The sequence below is a fragment of the Ambystoma mexicanum genome, chromosome 3q (genome assembly GCF_040938575.1).
Source record: "Ambystoma mexicanum isolate Mex_15411 chromosome 3q, UKY_AmexF1_1, whole genome shotgun sequence".
Lineage (NCBI taxonomy): Eukaryota > Metazoa > Chordata > Amphibia > Caudata > Ambystomatidae > Ambystoma > Ambystoma mexicanum.
This window is the reverse complement of record NC_090926.1, coordinates 1,233,807,638-1,233,814,943: the sequence shown is the minus strand read 5'-3', so window position 1 is coordinate 1,233,814,943 and position 7,306 is coordinate 1,233,807,638. Positions and strand designations below refer to the sequence as shown.

At 47.1% G+C, this 7,306-nt stretch overlaps 1 pseudogene; it reads right to left on the bottom strand.

The window, feature by feature from the left end:
- Positions 1-3,455: 3,455 nt before the first annotated feature.
- Positions 3,456-3,609, bottom strand: LOC138448136 (5.8S ribosomal RNA; annotated as a pseudogene).
- Between the last annotated feature and the right edge of the window lie 3,697 nt (positions 3,610-7,306).

The window sequence follows — 7,306 nt, the reverse complement described above, 5'->3', positions numbered from 1 at the left end:
AGCAAACCTGGGAAACCTCAAATGTCAAATGGTCATAGATCAGTCTGATGACGATATCGGAGAATCTGACTTTTGAAAGAAAGAAAGAAACCGAGAGTGGTATCCCAAGTAGCCTCATCAGAACTTTTCAGTAAGAATGCTAGAAGTCTTTTGTAAAAATCTTTTATTGATTAAATGCAAATAATAAAAAAAATAATAATAATATGCTTATGACTTACTGACTCAAAACCTTCTGCAATAGAGTTTTTATTATTTCTTGGACCTTGTATGATGTTCTGCAAGAGAGTTAAGGTTTCTAGACATCCGCAAATGTTCAAGAATCCCTTTTGCCTATTGTTCCACGTGACACACGCAGTATGTCTTTTGGTTAGAACTTTTGCAAAGCATTTCATTAATGATGTGCCAATTGTTATTTGTCCTCAAATTATGAATTATGAATTACAATTATAAATTGCTGTTCTTCTTAAATTCACTCAGATGAACATTTTCAGGAATTAGGAATTAGAATGATTCTATTTCTTTTGGTGCAATCTGGAAATTTAGATATCTTCATCCACATGGTAGGTAGTCTTGGCAACAAAGTGGGATCTTTCGTATATTATATAAATCGAGTAAACCAATGTTATCAGGACCAGAAGCTTTATTTTTCTCAGCTCTTCCAAAGATATTTTTTAGCCCTTTGACTGATACTTTCTCTGTTAGGCAGTCATGTAGATGATCTTCAGGTGTATTACTGATTGGTGTACATTTTGGGTTCTTTGTATTTTCTTTTTTTGGGAATCTTTTCGTAGTAGGTGTATTGTCATAGTTGTAAATTGTCTCGGCTTCTATGTGGCAATCTACATCTTCAACACCATCAGTAATAATTCTGGCAATTTTCTTCATATCTTTCTTGAACATTGTCTGAAATTCTTTATAGGTTCATTTCTGCTTAGCAGATTTCTTCCTGCTATTGTTATTTACAGGCTTTTTAGCAGGTTTTTTGTTGGAAACACCAGGAACATTTTTCGAAGACTTGTTGGTAAAGGTGTTTTCAGCTTCTGGAGCATTGGTGCTCGCTGGTACATTCAAGGTGTGAACATTTTAATTGAGGAATTCAATAATTGCTTCTATGAGACCTTCGCCAGCTTCATAGAATTCAGATCCTCCTTGACACTGCCCTATTTCATCTAAGCGTTAAAGACCTTGCAGATTTCCTATCTTAATTTTGGGTGTTCTTTTGCTGAGGATGATTTGTTCATGGCTTACTTGAATTGGTTCATCTTCGATATCACTGAGATCTTCTTCAGATTCTTGAATAGTGTTGAAATGTGAGTCATCTATTTCATCCATTTTCTTATTATGGTCTCTAATATCTTGCCTTTTTTCCGCAATTTGCTTGTTAATTTTGTTGTTGCAGTGAGTACCAATACGTTTGTTAATGTTATTTTTGCCTTGATATTTAATTTCAAGGTCAATCACTATCTGAATTTCCTCGTTACCAGATTTTCGATTTTTTACCCAGTGCTAATGCTAAAAGTCTTGTTTCGTTGATTGCTCTTGGGTGTGCATGTCGAGCATGTTGGGAAACTCCCGATTTACTTCCAAATCTTTGGTCACAGAATTTGCACAAGAAAAGCACATTTTCTGCAGGATTTTTCAGTTTGGATTTAGCAAAGGGGCCATGCAATATTGTGATATTGGTATTAATCAAATTTAGAGCAGAAGACTTCTAGCATGAGGTTTTTGTGTTTTTTTAGCAACATGCTTCCTGAGTTCTTTAAAAGTTCCCATAATATCTCCACATAGAGTACATTTGTTGTATTCATTGGGGTAGCTCCAAAACATGATTTTCAAGAGGTCAGGCCTTGAGCTCTTCTTTTATGGAGGAATTTGATATACATCAGGAAGCTTGCTTAACTGGCTTACAGATTTAGGTACAGCTCTGCTAGTTGAGGATGTGAAGATAAGATCTTCTTTAAAGTCCATTAGATTCTCTTCTTCCATTATATTATTGAGCAGTGTATGGTTGGGTGTGTTATTATTGTCCTTGGTGGTATTCATGTTTTCGGTGCTACTTTTTAAGTTGTCACATTCATTAAGGAAGTTTAGAATTTGTGGAGGAGACAGACAGCACTTCCTTACATCATCTCAACAGGGTTTTGTTGAACCAAACAGAGTCATAGTTACTCTTGCCATATACATGCGCTTCATTGAATTTCTTCACTTTAACATTCAGAGCACTGGGCAGAAATCACATTGTATCAGCACCCGCTGCAGTCCTTCGTTGTGCTTTGTTTGGATTTAACTGATATATTCCACTGGTCCGCACCAGTTCTATGTCAGGTGCTCGGTGTCAGCCAAGGCAGAATGCTGGGAGGGGAATGGGGAGATGGGACCACCTCAGCTGGGGCGATCCACATAAAGGGCCAGGGTCATGTCCAGAGTAGGGGTGGGAGGGTGAAGCCTTATTCCGCCATGTCCCAGGCCAGCCCTGATTCGCACCCCAGCCCAACCAACCCAGCACTTAGAGCCAATCCTTATTCTGAAGTTACAGATCCGACGTGTCGATTTCACTTACCTCCATTGTTCCAACATGCCTGAGACAGTGCAGCGAGAAGGCCCCACGCCCCAATCTAGCTTCAGACCATCAGGGTTCAAACAAAATAAAAGGGTTTCCCCGGCAGTTGACCCAGGAAGCTCCCACCATCTGCAGAAGCACAAGAGGATTCTCACATAAACAGAGGCAAGACGCTCTGCTGCCGACCCGCAGCAGCCACTCATCCCTTCCCGCTCTTCGAGGGACAGAGAGTAGGGATGAAGGCATCAGGAAGTCTGGTAAGACCGCTAGAGTCTTCAAACCACAGCCGCACCAAACAGGGTAGAGTTCTAGGTACCTGGGGACAAAGGGACTTCATTCACTGCACCAGCAAACCTGGTCATCGCTCACCCACCTTGAGGCTCACCTGTCGAGTAGGCCCAGCTGCGCCATGGCTCGGAGATAAACCAGCGTGCCAGGCACCATCTACCTGGGGGAGCTTCCTTTGAGTACAACCAGGTTTTCCTCAGCTCCTGGGTGCCCCAACTCATGACTTTCCTGCAGACCTGGGCCCCATTAAGGTTGTGGGATGGGGTCAGAGACGGAGAGCAAACTGGAAGCTAGTGCTGGGTCTGCACTCTGGGGCCGTCCCGCGTAAACAGCCGTGGAATACCACAGACAGATATGGCATAGCCAGCTGCCCCAGGGGAGGTGTGTCGTGTTTAGGCTAGGGCATTCTGGGCACCTGTCCCTCCCGACCCCACGAGGAGGGAAACAGAGAGGCCAGGGTGCGCCGGCAACAAGCCTCCGTTCAAGGTGCCGGGATCCTGCAACAGTACTGATTGAGGAATGACCTTAGGGGGGATGATGGGAACGGGGTTGCTGCAATGGCACCAGCCGCACCACGAGATGGGTCCCCGGGCCATTGATGTTTAAGCAACCCTCAGATAGGTGTAGCACCAGGTGGAACCTGGGGGTACAAGGTGCGTTCGAAGTGTCAATGATCAATGTGTCCTGCAATTCGCTCTAATTCTTTCAGCTAGCAGCGTTCTTCATCGACATGCGAGCCAGGTGATCCACCGCCAAGAGTCACAGGCAACTATGGGATGTTGGCCCAACGTGCCAGTGCAGGAGAGGCTCGGGGGCAGCACCACCCACACAGTGAGAAGGCCTGGCACCCGTCTAGCTTCCCCACTTGGGAGTCAGACCATCTGGGTTTAAACAAAAAAAAATGGTTTGAGGGGCTCAGCCCAGGACGCCTCTGCCATCTGTGACAGCATGAGAGGCTTCCCACAGCAACAGAGGCAAACCACTCTGCTGCCGGCCCACCCTGACAGACAGCAGCCACTCATCCCCTCCGCCCCCTGCGAGGGATGGAGATTAAGGGTGGAAGCAGCAGGAGGGCAGGTGGGACCGCTAGAGTCTTCAAACCGCAGCCCAGCCACATGGGGCAGATCTCTAGGTACCTGCTCACCCACTACACCAGCAAACCTGCCCATTCCTCAACCACAGTGGTGGATGGCTGGACCTCAACGCCCACCTGTCGGGTAAGCCTGACCGCGCCATGGCTCAGAGTTTACCGGGCATTCTTAGCCCCATCCACCTGGGGAGGCATCCTTTGAGAATCACTAGCTTTCCCTCTGCTCCCGGCTGTCCCCACTCAGGACTTTCCTGCCAACCGGGGCTACATCAAGGCCCACCCACCCACTGTTCAGACAGGGTCAGAGACTAAGCATCCAGCTGGCATTGCGGCTTGGGGCTGGCTCGGAGAGGGGAACACTTATGGACCTCTCTATCTCTTTCCTGCGTGTATGGCTGGGAAGGGTTCTCTCCGGGCAGGTTAAACCAACCCTGACGATATCCCTAACCATCTGCTGGGACCCTATCCCCAGTGCCTGGCCCTTTGCGTGTCCCCACCGTGGACCATTCTATTGGCTGGAATGTAGCTCGAGTGGCAATACAGACTTTGGGTGTTCGCATCTGGGACACAACTAAGGTTGGGCCCACAGCTCTCCCTCTGGCTGCTTCACCGTTAATGATACTTCCGCAGGTATACCTATGGAAATCTTGTTATGACCTTTACTTGATAGTCAAGTTTGGCCGTCTGCTCGGCGCTCCGCCACGCCCATTGCCGACCACGGTGAAGTTGATCCGAGGACCTCACTAAACCATCCATTCGGTAGGTCCAGGGTCTTAATCAACGCAAGCTTATGAGCCGCACTTACTGGGAATTCCTCATTAATAGGAAATAATTGCTATTCAAAATCCCTATCGCCAGCTGAGTTCAGGGTTACCCACACCTGTCTGCGAAGGGTAGACACATGCTGATCTTTTCATTGGAGCAGATTACTGTTTATTTGAATCGAAATGACCGAGGCAGAAGAAACTGAAAGTTATTTTTTATCAAACAACTTTTGGTTTCCCCTCCCACGGCCTTTTCGGATAGCCTGCTTCCCCTCCCACGTCCATACTTCGCCTTCATCGGCACACTGCACTCTGCACTGCCGACTCGCTGTGTCCTTGCAATACCCGTTCGGGAACCGGCGATGCAGGGTCCTTTCCTTTTTTTTTGTTTAAATCTTTAAGCGTTCGGGGGGTAACTCCTGCAACACCCGCTGACGTATTGAAAATAGGGGCGGGCGACGCCTCCACTCCCCTTGTTCACTATAATGCTGTTCGAGTGGGTGATTTGATCGTAATGTTCGTATTCAATCAAATCTTCGATCAAATCTCCCATCTGGAAAAAAAATGTCAATCAAATTGGTTAAACCAATTGCAGCGTGCATGCAGCACCAGACATCTAAGGTCATCACATACCTGTTATTGCTTGATCTCTAAGAGGTTGAACACGACCGCTGGGGGTCACGTAACTAGTTTATGGAGGAGTCTCATTTGTTATCGGAATTAATCAGACCAATCGCTCCACCAACTAAGAACAGCCATGCCACCACCACCCACATAATCGAGAAAGAGCTCTCAATCTGTCAATCCTTACCGTGTTCAGGCTAGGTGAGGTTTTCCATGTAGCGTCAAATTAAGCTTCAGGCTCTACTCCTGGTGGTGCCCTTCCATCAATGCCTTTACGTTTCAGCTTTGCAACCATACTCCCCCCAGAACCGGAAGACTTTGGTTTCCCGGAAGCTCCTCGGCGGATCATGGGAATAACTCTGCCAGAACGACAGTCGGTATCATTTATGGTTAGAATTACGACAGTATCTGATCATCTTCGAACCTCCAAGTTTCATTCTTGATTAATGAAAATGTTTTAGCAAATGCTTTCACTTTGTTTTGTTTTGTGCTTGTCATGAATTTCACCTCCAGCAGCACAATAGGAATTCCCTTCACCGTCCCTCTTAATCATGGTCCCAGTTTAGAAAACCAACAAAATAGAATCGTAGCCCTATTCATTATTCCTAGCTTATGTAATCTGGCGACCCGCCCACTTTGAACACTTTACTTTTTACAATGTAAACGCTTCGGCCCCCCAGGACACTCAGCCAAGAGCATCAAAGGTGCACCAGGAGTCAGAGGCTGGGACAGGTGGCGTCTTGCCTCATGAAAGGACTGTCAACTCAATCCCAAGCTCCAATTTCAAGCTCTTAAACAGCAGCATCTTTAATATATATGCTATTGTAGCTGGAATTACCATGGCTGCTGACACCAGAGTTGCCTTCCAATGGATCCTCATTAAAGGATTTAAAGTGCACTCATTTCTATTACAGGGCCTCGAAGGAGTGCTGTTTTGTTATTTTTCATCACTACCTGCCCGAGTCGGGAGTGGGTAATTTGCGCGCCTGCTGCCTTCCTTGGAGGTGGTAGCCGTTTCTCAGGCTCCCCCTCTGGAATCGAACCCTGCTTCTCTGTTACCTATGGTCACCAGTATAGCGCCTCGATGCCTGTGGGCTGTAGTGCGCTCTACAAATCCAATAAATAAATAAATACATAAAATAAGGCAGAGAAAGTACCATCAAAAGTTGATATAGCAGACATCCGAATGTATCATTGCCGTCACAGGGACGTGCAATCACCCCAAGGTTCTCTAGAGTCACCAAATCAGCTGGGCCACCCAGGATTGGTCTTCGTCTGATAAATGTATCACGGGAGGCCATCGATCATCGGCTTGTATTAGCTCTAGTATTACCACAGTTATCCGAGGAAGAGATTGAGCTATCAAAGAAACCATAACTGATTTAATGAGCCAAACATATGCTACTGGCAGGATCCACCAGATAGCTGCGCCTTCTGGAAAGTGGCAATAGGGGAGCAGTGTACCCATCTCAGGATGGCCTTCACACCCTCGGTGGTCTGTGTGCCCTGAGCGCCAGAGGGTGCTACGACACTTGGGGATGGGAGGACAGGTCAGCCACATGGGTGCCGGTGGCCCAGTATGTTCCACCACGGGGTAAGGAGAAACTGCGCTCAGGCACATTTTAAAGCAGGAGGGGTCTTGGCACGCTCCACCAACTGCATGGTGATAGGGGGACAGCATCCTGTGGAACGGTCATTCTGAACTGATGGAGAAATGTGCTTGGTGGAGAAGGGGCTCCGACACCCAACACTATCCACTCTGATCTGTCCTTTGGACAGCTGCCAAGCTGCTTGTCATTCGCTCTGCTTGAAGGGGCGAGCCACCCATGTAAGGGGCCATCCCCGGAGCGCACCCTCGAGTCGCCATGGTCCCAAGTCGAGTGGAAGCTAATTGTTTGAAACAACGGCCGAGCCTGGCCAAGCAGACCAAACCTAGATGGATCAAGTACACAAAATCAATCCTTTGGAGTGCAGGGAGGC